Raw genomic sequence first — 13,801 nt, 5'->3', positions numbered from 1 at the left:
TATGCCCTAAAGGCAATAAGAAAGTTATTATTTATTTCCTTATTTCATGATAAATGTTTATTATTCATGCTAGAATTGTATTAACCGAAAACATAATACATGTGTGAATACGTAGACAAACAGAGTGTCACTAGTATGCCTCTACTTGACTAGCTCGTTGATCAAAGATGGTTAAGTTTCCTAACCATAGACATGAGTTGTCATTTGATTAACGGGATCACATCATTAGGAGAATGATGTGATTGACTTGACCCATTCCGTTAGCTTAGCACTCGATCGTTTAGTTTGTTGCTATTGCTTTCTTCATGACTTATACATGTTCCTATGACTATGAGATTATGCAACTCCCGTTTACCGGAGGAACACTTTGTGTGCCACCAAACGTCACAACGTAACTGGGTGATTATAAAGGTGCTCTACAGGTGTCTCCAAAGGTACTTGTTGGGTTGGCGTATTTCGAGATTAGGATTTGTCACTCCGATTGTTGGAGAGGTATCTTTGGGCCCACTCGGCAATGCACATCACTATAAGCCTTGCAAGCATTGCAACTAATGAGTTAGTTGCGGGATGATGTATTATGGAACGAGTAAAGAGACTTGCCGGTAACGAGATTGAACTAGGTATTGAGATACCAACGATCAAATCTCGGGTAAGTAACATACCGATGACAAAGGGAACAATGTATGTTGTTATGCGGTCTGACCGATAAAGATCTTCGTAGAATATGTAGGAGCCAATATGGGCATCCAGGTCCCGCTATTGGTTATTGACCAGAGAGGTGTCTCGGTCATGTCTACATAGTTCTCGAACCCGTAGGGTCCGCACGCTTAATGTTCGTTAACGATATAGTACTATATGAGTTATGTATGTTGATGACCGAATGTTGTTCGGAGTCCGGGATGAGATCACGGACATGACGAGGAACTCCGGAATGGTCCGGAGATAAAGTTTGATATATGGGATAATAGTGTTTGGTCACCGGAAGGGTTCCGGAAATCACCGGAAGGGGTTCCGGATGTTTCCCGAAATGTTTGGGTATGAGAACACTTTATTTGGGCCAAAGGGGAAAGCCCACAAGGTTTTTGGAAAGCACAAAAGAAAGTTTTGCGGAGTCCAGGGGCCAGACGCCAGGGTCCCTGGCGTCTGGGTCCAGACACCGGGAACCCTGGCGTCTGGCCCTGGAGTCCGAGAAGGACTCTTGCTTTTCGGGTGAAACCGACTTTGTGGAGGCTTTTACTCCAAGTTTCGACCCCAAGGCTCAACATATAAATAGAGGGGTAGGTCTAGCACCCAAGACACATCAAGAAACACCAAGCCGTGTGCCCGCAACCCCGTCCCCTCTAGTTTATCCTCCGTCATAGTTTTCGTAGTGCTTAGGCGAAGCCCTGCGGAGATTGTTCTTCACCAACACCGTCACCACGATGTCGTGCTGCCGGAACTCATCTACTACTTCGCCCCTCTTGCTAGATCGAGAAGGCGAGGACGTCACCGAGCCGAACGTGTGCAGAACTCGGAGGTGCCGTGCTTTCGGTACTTGGATCAGTCGGACGTGAAGACGTACGACTACATCAACCGTGTTGATATAACGCTTCCGCGAGCGGTCTACGAGGGTACGTAGACAACACTCTCCCCTCTCAATCCTATGCATCACCATGATCTTGCATGTGCGTAGGAATTTTTTTGAAATTACTACGTTCCCCAACAGTGGCATCCGAGCCAGGTTTTATGCGTTGATGTTATATGCACGAGTAGAACACGAGTGAGTTGTGGGCGATATAAGTCATACTGCTTACCAGCATGTCATACTTTGGTTCAGCAGTATTGTTGGATGAAGCGACCCGGACCGACATTACGCGTACGCTTACGCGAGAGTGGTTCTACCGACGTGCTTTGCACACAGGTGGCTGGCGGGTGTCAGTTTATCCAACTTTAGTTGAATCGAGTGTGGCTACGCCCGGTCCTTGCGAAGGTTAAAACAGCACCAACTTGACAAACTATCGTTGTGGTTTTGATGCGTAGGTAAGAACGGTTCTTGCTAAGCCCGTAGCAGCCACGTAAAACTTGCAACAACAAAGTAGAGGGCGTCTAACTTGTTTTTGCAGGGCATGTTGTGATGTGATATGGTCAAGACATGATGCTAAATTTTATTGTATGAGATGATCATGTTTTGAGTTATCGGCAACTGGCATGAGCCATATAGTTGTCTCTTTATTTTATGTAATGCAATCACGTTGTAATGCTTTACTTTATCACTAAGCGGTAGCGATAGTCGTGGAAGCATAAGATTGGCGAGATGACAACGATGCTACGATGGAGATCAAGGTGTCGCGCCGGTGACAATGGTGATCATGACGGTACTTCGGAGATGGAGATCACAAGTACAAGATGATGATGGCCATATCATATCACTTATATTGATTGCATGTGATGTTTATCTTTTATGCATCTTATCTTGCTTTGATTGACGGTAGCATTATAAGGTGATCTCTCACTAAATTTCAAGATAAAAGTGTTCTCCCTGAGTATGCACCATTGCCAAAGTTCGTCGTGCCCAGACACCACGTGATGATCGGGTGTGATAAGCTCTACGTCCATCTACAACGGGTGCAAGCCAGTTTTTGCACACACAGAATACTCAGGTTAAACTTGACGAGCCTAGCATACGCAGATATGGCCTCGGAACACTGAGACCGAAAGGTCGAGCGTGAATCATATAGTAGATATGATCAACATATTGATGTTCACCATTGAAAGCTACTCCATTTCACGTGATGATCGGTTATGGTTTAGTTGATTTGGATCACGTGATCACTTAGAAGATTAGAGGGATGTCTTTCTAAGTGGGAGTTCTTAAGTAATATGATTAGTTGAACTTAAATTTATCATGAACTTAGTACCTGATAGTATTTTGCTTGTCTATGTTGATTGTAGATAGATGGCTCGTGATGTTGTTCCATTGAATTTTAATGCGTTCCTTGAGAAAGCAAAGTTGAAAGATGATGGTAGAAATTACACGGATTGGATCCGTAACTTGAGGATTATCCTCATTGCTGCACAGAAGAATTACGTCCTGGAAGCACCGCTAAGTGCCAAGCCTGCTGCAGGAGCAACACTAGATGTTATGAACGTCTGGCAGAGCAAAGCTGATGACTACTCGATAGTTCAGTGTGCCATGCTTTACAGCTTAGAACCGGGTCTTCAATGACGTTTTGAACGTCATGGAGCATATGAGATGTTCCAGGAGTTGAAGTTAATATTTCAAGCAAATGCCCGGATTGAGAGATATGAAGTCTCCAATAAGTTCTATAGCTGCAAGATGGAGGAGAATAGTTCTATCAGTGAACATATACTCAAAATGTCTGGGTATCATAATCACTTGACTCAACTAGGAGTTAATCTTCCTGGTGATAGTGTCATTGACAGAGCTCTTCAACCACTGCCACCAAGCTACAAGAGCTTCGTGATGAACTATAACATGCAAGGGATGGATAAGACGATTCCCGAGCTCTTCGCAATGCTAAAGGCTACGGAGGTAGAAATCAAGAAGGAGCATCAAGTGTTGATGGTCAATAAGACCGCCAGTTTCAAGAAAAAGGGCAAAGGGAAGAAAAAGTGGAACTTCAAGAAGAACAGCAAACAAGTTGCTGCTCACGAGAAGAAACCCAAATCTGGACCTAAGCCTGAAACTGAGTGCTTGTACTGCAAGCAGACTGGACACTGGAAGCGGAACTGCCCCAAGTATTTGGCGGATAAGAAGGATGGCAAGGTGAACAAAGGTATATGTGATATACATGTTATTGATGTGTACCTTACTAGAGCTCGCAGTAGCACCTGGGTATTTCATACTGGTTCTATTGCTAATATTTGCAACTCGAAACAGGGACTACGGATTAAGCGAACACTGGCCAAGGACGAGGTGACGATGCGCGTGGGAAATGGTTCCAAAGTCGATGTGATCGCGGTCGGCACGCTACCTCTACATCTACCTTCGGGATTAGTTTTAGACCTAAATAATTGTTATTTGGTGCCAGCATTGAGCATGAACATTATATCTGGATCTTGTTTGATGCGAGATGGTTATTCATTTAAATCAGAGAATAATGGTTGTTCTATTTATATGAGTAATATCTTTTATGGTCATGCACCCTTGAAGAGTGGTCTATTTTTTGATGAATCTTGATAGTAGTGATACACATATTCATAATGTTGAAGCCAAAAGATGCAGAGTTGATAATGATAGTGCAACTTATTTGTGGCACTGCCGTTTAGGTCATATCGGTGTAAAGCGCATGAAGAAACTCCATACTGATGGACTTTTGGAATCACTTGATTATGAATCACTTGGTACTTGCGAACCGTGCCGCATGGGCAAGATGACTAAAACGTTGTTCTCCGGTACTATGGAGAGAGCAACAGATTTGTTGGAAATCACACATACAGATGTATGTGGTCCAATGAATGTTGAGGCTCGTGGCGGATATCGTTATTTTCTCACCTTCACAGATGATTTAAGCAGATATGGGTATATCTACTTAATGAAACATAAATCTAAAACATTTGAAAAGTTTAAAGAATTTCAGAGTGAAGTTGAAAATCATCGTAACAAGAAAATAATTTTTCTACGATCTGATCGTGGAGGAGAATATTTGAGTTACGAATTTGGTGTACATTTGAAACAAAGCGGAATAGTTTCGCAACTCATGCCACCCGGAACACCACAGCGTAATGGTGTGTCCGAACGTCGTAATCGTACCTTACTAGATATGGTGCGATCTATGATGTATCTTACTGATTTACCGCTATCGTTTTGGGGTTATGCTTTAGTGACGGCCGCATTCACGTTAAATAGGGCACCATCGAAATCCGTTGAGACGACGCCTTATGAACTGTGGTTTGGCAAGAAACCAAAGTTGTCGTTTCTTAAAGTTTGGGGCTGCGATGCTTATGTGAAAAAGCTTCAAGCTGATAAGCTCGAACCCAAATCGGAGAAATGTGTCTTCATAGGATACCCAAAGGAGAATGTTGGGTACACCTTCTATCATAGATCTGAAGGCAAGACATTCGTTGCTAAGAATGGATCCTTTCTAGAGAAGGAGTTTCTCTCGAAAGAAGTGAGTGGGAGGAAAGTAGAACTTGATGAGGTAACTGTACCTGCTCCCTTATTGGAAAGTAGTTCATCACAGAAACCGGTTTCTGTGACACCTACACCAATTAGTGAGGAAGTTAATGATGATGATCATGGAACTTCAGATCAAGTTATTACTGAACCTCGTAGATCAACCAGAGTAAGATCCGCACCAGAGTGGTACGGTAATCCTGTTCTGGAAGTCATGCTACTAGATCATGATGAACCTACGAACTATGAAGAAGCGATGGTGAGCCCAGATTCCGCAAAATGGCTAGAAGCCATGAAATCTGAGATGGGATCCATGTATGAGAACAAAGTGTGGACTTTGGTTGACTTGCCCGTTGATCGGCTAGCAATTGAGAATAAATGGATCTTCAAGAAGAAGACTGACGCTGACGGTAATGTTACTGTCTACAAAGCTCGACTTGTTGCGAAAGGTTTTCGACAAGTTCAAGGGATTGACTACGATGAGACCTTCTCACCTGTAGCGATGCTTAAGTCTGTCTGAATCATGTTAGCGATTGCCGCATTTTATGATTATGAAATTTGGTAGATGGATGTCAAAACTGCATTCCTGAATGGATTTCTGGAAGAAGAGTTGTATATGATGCAACCGGAAGGTTTTGTCGATCCAAAGGGAGCTAACAAAGTGTGCAAGCTCCAGCGATCCATTTATGGATTGGTGCAAGCCTCTCGGAGTTGGAATAAACGCTTTGATAGTGTGATCAAAGCATTTGGTTTTGTACAGACTTTTGGAGAAGCCTGTATTTACAAGAAAGTGAGTGGGAGCTCTGTAGCATTTCTGATATTATATGTGGATGACATATTACTAATTGGAAATGACATAGAATTTCTGGATAGCATAAAGGGATACTTGAATAAAAGTTTTTCTATGAAAGACCTCGGTGAAGCTGCTTACATATTGGGCATCAAGATCTATAGAGATAGATCAAGACGCCTAATTGGACTTTCACAAAGCACATACCTTGACAAAGTTTTGAAAAAGTTCAAAATGGATCAAGCAAAGAAAGGGTTCTTGCCTGTGTTACAAGGTGTGAAGTTGAGTAAGACTCAATGCCCGACCACTGCAGAAGATAGAGAGAAGATGAAAGATGTTCCCTATGCTTCAGCCATAGGCTCTATCATGTATGCAATGTTGTGTACCGGACCTGATGTGTGCCTTGCTATAAGTCTAGCAGGGAGGTACCAAAGTAATCCAGGAGTGGATCACTGGACAGCGGTCAAGAACATCCTGAAATACCTGAAAAGGACTAAGGATATGTTTCTCGTTTATGGAGGTGACAAAGAGGTCAACGTAAATGGTTACGTTGATGCAAGCTTTGACACTGATCCGGACGATTCTAAATCGCAAACCGGATACGTGTTTATATTAAACGGTGGAGCTGTCAATTGGTGCAGTTCTAAACAAAGCGTCGTGGCGGGATCTACGTGTGAAGCGGAGTACATGGCTGCTTCGGAAGCAGCAAATGAAGGAGTCTGGATGAAGGAGTTCATATCCGATCTAGGGGTCATACCTAGTGCATCGGGTCCAATGAAAATCTTTTGTGACAATACTGGTGCAATTGCCTTGGCAAAGGAATCCAGATTTCACAAGAGAACCAAGCACATCAAGAGACGCTTCAATTCCATCCAGGATTTAGTCCAGGTGGGAGACATAGAAATTTGCAAGATACATACGGATCTGAATGTTGCAGACCCGTAGACCAAGCCTCTTCCACGAGCAAAACATGATCAGCACCAAGGCTCCATGTGTGTTAGAATCATTACTGTGTAATCTAGATTATTGACTCTAGTGCAAGTGGGAGACTGAAGGAAATATGCCCTAGAGGCAATAATGAAGTTATTATTTATTTCCTTATTTCATGATAAATGTTTATTATTCATGCTAGAATTGTATTAATCGGAAACATAATACATGTGTGAATACATAGACAAACAGAGTGTCACTAGTATGCCTCTACTTAACTAGCTCGTTGATCAAAGATGGTTAAGTTTCCTAACCATAGACATGAGTTGTCATTTGATTAACGGGATCACATCATTAGGAGAATGATGTGATTGACTTGACCCATTCCGTTAGCTTAGCACTCGATCGTTTAGTTTGTTGCTATTGCTTTCTTCATGACTTATACATGTTCCTATGACTATGAGATTATGCAACTCCCGTTTACCGGAGGAACACTTTGTGTGCCACCAAACGTCACAACGTAACTGGGTGATTATAAAGGTGCTCTACAGGTGTCTCCAAAGGTACTTGTTGGGTTGGCGTATTTCGAGATTAGGATTTGTCACTCCGATTGTTGGAGAGGTATCTTTGGGCCCACTCGGCAATGCACATCACTATAAGCCTTGCAAGCATTGCAACTAATGAGTTAGTTGCGGGATGATGTATTATGGAACGAGTAAAGAGACTTGCCGGTAACGAGATTGAACTAGGTATTGAGATACCAACGATCAAATCTCGGGTAAGTAACATACCGATGACAAAGGGAACAATGTATGTTGTTATGCGGTCTGACCGATAAAGATCTTCGTAGAATATATAGGAGCCAATATGGGCATCCAGGTCCCGCTATTGGTTATTGACCAGAGAGGTGTCTCGGTCATGTCTACATAGTTCTCGAACCCGTAGGGTCCGCACGCTTAATGTTCGTTAACGATATAGTACTATATGAGTTATGTATGTTGATGACCGAATGTTGTTCGGAGTCTGAGATCACGGACATGACGAGGAACTCCGGAATGGTCCGGAGATAAAGTTTGATATATGGGATAATAGTGTTTGGTCACCGGAAGGGTTCCGGAAATCACCGGAAGGGGTTCCAGATGTTTCCCGAAATGTTTGGGTACGAGAACACTTTATTTGGGCCAAAGGGGAAAGCCCACAAGGTTTTTGGAAAGCGCAAAAGGAAGTTTTGCGGAGTCCAGGGGCCAGACGCCAGGGTCCCTGGCGTCTGGCCCTGGAGTCCGAGGACTCTTGCTTTTCGGGTGAAACCGACTTTGTGGAGGCTTTTACTCCAAGTTTCGACCCCAAGGCTCAACATATAAATAGAGGGGTAGGGCTAGCACCCAAGACACATCAAGAAACACCAAGCCGTGTGCCGGCAACCCCGTCCCCTCTAGTTTATCCTCCGTCATAGTTTTCGTAGTGCTTAGGCGAAGCCCTGCGGAGATTGTTCTTCACCAACACCGTCACCACACCGTCGTGCTGCCGGAACTCATCTACTACTTCGCCCCTCTTGCTGGATCGAGAAGGCGAGGACGTCACCGAGCCGAACGTGTGCAGAACTCGGAGCTGCCGTGCTTTCGGTACTTGGATCGGTCGGACGTGAAGACGTACGACTACATCAACCGCATTGATATAACGCTTCCGTGAACGGTCTACGAGGGTACGTAGACAACACTCTCCCCTCTCATTGCTATGCATCACCATGATCTTGCGTGTGCGTAGGAATTTTTTTGAAATTACTACGTTCCCCAACACTCTCTTCTACGTGCTGCAAGATGGAGGTGGCCAGAAGCGTAGTCTTCGATAGGACTAGCTATCCCCCTCTTATTCCGGCATTCTGCAGTTCAGTCCACATATGATACCCCTTTTCCATTTGATACCAATGCATGCATATGTAGTGTAGCTCCTTGCTTGCGAGTACTTTGGATGAGTACTCACGGTTGCTTTGATCCCCCTTTTCCCCCTTCTATACCCGATTGTTGCGACCAGACGTTGGAGTCCAGGAGCAAGACGCCACCGTTGACGACGACTCCTGCTACACTGGAGGTGCCTACTACTACGTGCAGGCCGCTGACGACGACCAGGAGTAGTTTAGGAGGATCCCAGGCAGGAGGCCTGTGCCTCTTTCGATTTGTACCCAGTTTGTGCTAGCCTTCTTAAGGCAAACTTGTTTAACTTATGTCTGTACTCAGATATTGTTGCTTCCGCTGACTCGTCTATGATCGAGCTCTTGTACTCGAGCCCTCGAGGCCCCTGGCTTTAATATGATGCTTGTATGACTTATTTTATTTGTAGAGTTGTGTTGTGATATCTTCCCATGAGTCCCTGATCTTGATCGTACACGTTTGCGTGTATGATTAGTGTACGATTGAATCCGGGGCGTCACAATCTTGGGGCCTCTTCCCGCGATCTGCCGGAGGGGGAATCGATCACGGAGGGCTTCTACATCAACACCATTGCCTCTCCGATGAAGTGTGAGTAGTTTACCACAGACCTTCGGGTCCATAGTTATTAGCTAGATGGCTTTCTTCTCTCTCTTTGATTCTCAATACAAAGTTCTCCTTGATGTTCTTGGAGATCTATTTGATGTAATACTCTTTTGCGGTGTGTTTGCCGAGATCCGATGAATTGTGGGTTTATGAACAAGATTATCTATGAATATTATTTGGTTCTTCTCTGAATTCTTATATGCATGATTTGATATCTTTGCAAGTCTCTTTGAATTATTGGTTTAGTTTGGCCTACTGGATTGATCTTTCTTGCAATGGGAGAAGTGCTTAGCTTTGGGTTCAATCTTGCAGTGTCCTTTCCCAATGAAAGTAGGGGCAGCAAGGCACGTATTGTATTGTTTCCATCGAGGATAACAAGATGGGGTTTATATCATATTGTTTGAGTTTATCCCTCTACATCGTGTCATCTTGCTTAATGCTTTACTATGTTCTTATGAACTTAATACTCTAGATGCATGCTAGATAGAGGTCGATGTGTGGAGTAATAGTAGTAGATGCAGAATCGTTTCGATCTACTTGACACGGACGTGATGCCTATATTCATGATCATTGCCTAAGATATCTTCATAACTATGCGCTTTTCTATCAATTGCTCGACAGTAATTTGTTCACCCACCGTAATACATGCTATCTTGAGAGAAGCCTCTAGTGAAACCTATGGCCCCCGGGTCTCTTTCTTATTATATTGCATCTCTTTTATTTACATCGCATCTCGTTTACTATTTTGCAATCTTTACTTTCCAATCTATACAACAAAAATACCAAAAATATTTACTCTACTATCTTTATTAGATCTCACTTTTGTGAGTGACTGTGAAGGGATTGACAACCTCTTTATCGTGTTGGTTGCAAGGTTCTTGATTATTTGTGCAGGTACTAGGTGACTTGTGCGTTATCTCCTTCTGGATTGATACCTTGGTTCTCAAAACTGAGGGAAATACTTACGCTACTTTGCTGCATCACCCTTTCCTCTTCAAGGGAAAACCAACGCATGCTCAAGAGGTAGCAAAACACAACCATCACAACTATCCAGGTGGTCTCTGAAAGCATCAGTTAATCCATTATAAAAGATATCAAGTATTTCATTTTTCTTGATAGGATGATCAGCAAAGCATTAAGTAATTGGAGAAGCCTCCCCCAAGCTTGTGGGAGACTCTCTTCTTCAATTTGCACAAAGTTATTTCCCGTAGGGCAGCTTGTTTCTTATGAGCAGGAAAATATTTTTGAGAGAAGTAGTATATCATATCCTGGGGACTACGCACACAACCAGGAGCAAGAGAATTAAACCATAACTTAGCATCACCCTTTAAAGAGAAAGGAAACAACTTAAGAATATAGTAATAGTGAATTTTTTCCTCATGAGCAAATAGGGTGGCTATATCATTCAATTTAGTAAGATGTGCCACAACAGTTTCAGATTCATAACCATAGAAAGGATCAGATTCTACCAAAGTAATTAACTCAGGATCGACAGAGAATTCATAATCCTTATCAGTAACAAATATTGGTGAAGTAGCAAACACAGGGTCATAATGCATTCTAACATTCAAAGACTTTCCTTTCAGCTAGCAGTTTGTTAAAATCATCTCTATCATTAATTACAAGCAAGAAAGTCTCTAGCAGTTTCCTCATTAATAATCTAACCCCCAGGTACAACAAGCAATTCATATCTAGGGGGAGAATCATAATCTTCAGTTTCAATAGTATCATCAGTTTCAGTAATTTCATTCTCTCTAACCCTAGCAAGTTGTTCATCAAGAAATGCACCAAGTGGCACAGTATTATCAAGCAGAGAAGTATTTTCATCATAAGCATCATGCATAGTAGGAGTGGCATCATTAATAACATGCGACATATCAGAATCAGTAGCAGGTGTAGGTGTCGCAAGTTTACTCAAAAAATAGAAGGTGAATCAAGTGCAGAGCTAGATGGCAGTTCCTTACCCTCCCTCATAGTTGAGGGGAAAATCTTGGTTCTTTGATCTTTCAAATTCCTCATAGTTATCAATAGATTAAATCCAAAGTGACTCAGAGAATAGAGCTATGCTCCCCGGCAACGTCGCCATAAAAAGGTCTTGATAACCCACAAGTATAGGGGATCACAACAGTTTTCGAGGGTAGAGTATTCAACCCAAATTTATTGATTCGACATAAGGGGAATCAAAAATTATTCTCGAATATTAGCAGCTGACTTGTCAATTTAACCACACCTGAAAGACTTAATATCTACAACAAAATATTTAGTAGCAAAGTAGTATGGAAGTAACGGTAACGATGGCAAAAGTAACAGTAGCAGTTTTGTAGTAATCGTAACAATGGCAACGGAAAAGTAACTTAGCAAAGATCAATATGAAATGAGCTCGTAGGCAATGGATCAATGATGGATAATTATGTCGGATGGCATTCATCATTCAACAGTTACAACATAGTGTGACACAGAACTAGATCCAATTCATCAATATAATGTAGGCATGTATTTCGAATATAGTCATACGTGCTTATGGAAAAGAACTTGCATGACATCTTTTGTTCTACCATCTCGTGGCAGCGGGGTCCTATTGGAAACTAAGGGATATTGAGGCCTCCTTTTAATAGAGTACCGGGCCAAAGAATTAGCACTTAGTGAATACATGAACTCCTCAAACTACGGTCATCGCCGGGAAGTGTCTCGACTATTGTCACTCCAAGGTTGTCGGATCATAACACGTAGTAGGTGACTATAACTTGCAAGATAGGATCAAGAACACAAATATATTCATAAAAACATAATAGGTTCAGATCTGAAATCATGGCACTCGTACCCTAGTGACAAGCATTAGGCATAACAAAGTCATAGCAACATCAATCTTAGAACATAGTGGATACTAGGAATCAAACCCTAACAAAACTAACTCGATTACATGGTAAATCTCATCCAACCCGTCACCGTCCAGCAAGCCTACCGATGGGATTACTCATGCACGGCGGTGAGCATCATGAAATTGGTGATGGAGGATGGTTGATGATGACGATGGCGACGATTCCCCCTCTCCGGAACCCAAAATGGACTCCAGATCTGCCCTCCCGAGGAAGAACAGGCGGTGGCGTTGGCTCCATATCGTAAAACATGATGAATCCTTCTCTTTGATTTTTTTCTCCCCGAACATAAATATATGGAGTTGGAGTTGAGGTCGGTGGAGGTCTGTGGGACCCACAAGGATAGAGGGCGCGCCCTCCACCCTTGTGGACAGGGTGTGGGTCCCCTTCGGTTGTTTCTTTCGCCAATATTTTTTATTTATTCCAAAAATGATCTCCGTGAAGTTTCAGGTCATTCTGAGAACTTCTATTTCTGCACAAAAATAACACCATGGCAATTCTGCTGAAAACATCGTCAGTCCGAGTTAGTTCCATTCAAATCATGCAAATTAGAGTCCAAAACAAGGGCAAAAGAGTTTGGAAAAGTAGATACGATGGAGACGTATCACGCCTCTCCATAGTTTCGTCCCTCGGTCATTTTTTCGGAGTGCTTAGGCGAAGCCCTGCGGAGGTAGCATCACCATCACCGTCACCACGCCATCGTGCTGCTGGAACTCATCCACTGCTTCGGCGTCTTACTGGATCAAGAAGGCGAGGACGTCACCAAGCTGAACGTGCGCTGAACGCGGAGGTGTCGTACGTCTGGTACTCGATTGGTTGGACCGTGAAGAAGTTCGACTACATCAACCGCGTTAATAAACGCTTCCGTTTACGGTCTACGAGGGTACGTAGACACACTCTCCCCTGTCGTTGCTATGCATCTCCATGGATAGATCTTGATTGTGCATGGAATTTTGTTTTGTTTTCCATGCAACGTTTCCCAACAATAACATCATAGTCAATTGAATACGCAATTGCATAGTTGGTAGGATAAACTATGGGTGTTCTTGAGCCCATGAATGGAGACATAGTGCTCTCATAGATTTTTTTGGTGGCTGAGTAGTCAACATTTCCACAAAACAAAGTGTTAAGCTCAATAGTCTTATTCTTTTTGTATTTTTCTGTTAATGAAGCTTGTTGCTCCTAAGGAAAACAGGAAATAGGAAGCATCTACAATAACAACATCTGCAAAATAGTTATGAAACAAATAATCTGTGCTTAGCTCCCTAACAACGGTGCGAGAAAATGCTTGATGGCCTGCAAGACACACGGGGTGGTGTAGCACTTTTGTGGAAGCATCCCAATTAGTTATCGCCCCAATAAGAGAAAATGAGAGTATTTATAAGTAGCATATCCATCACACACACGTTGTCACAATTCTTATGTGAAGTATTTTGTTTGTGATCTGCAAACACTGTTACTGTCCCAAGATAACAAATAAACCAGAGTAGTAAATAGGATGAGTTCATATCAACGAGAGTAATAACACTTTAAAGTAAAGAACATAAATAAAATGAAA

Source organism: Triticum urartu, chromosome 4A (genome assembly GCF_056163025.1).
Source record: "Triticum urartu cultivar PI428250 chromosome 4A, HENAU_Tu73, whole genome shotgun sequence".
Taxonomy (NCBI): Eukaryota; Viridiplantae; Streptophyta; class Magnoliopsida; order Poales; family Poaceae; genus Triticum; species Triticum urartu.
The sequence above is the reverse complement of the archived record's forward strand: the minus strand, read 5'-3'. Positions refer to the sequence as shown.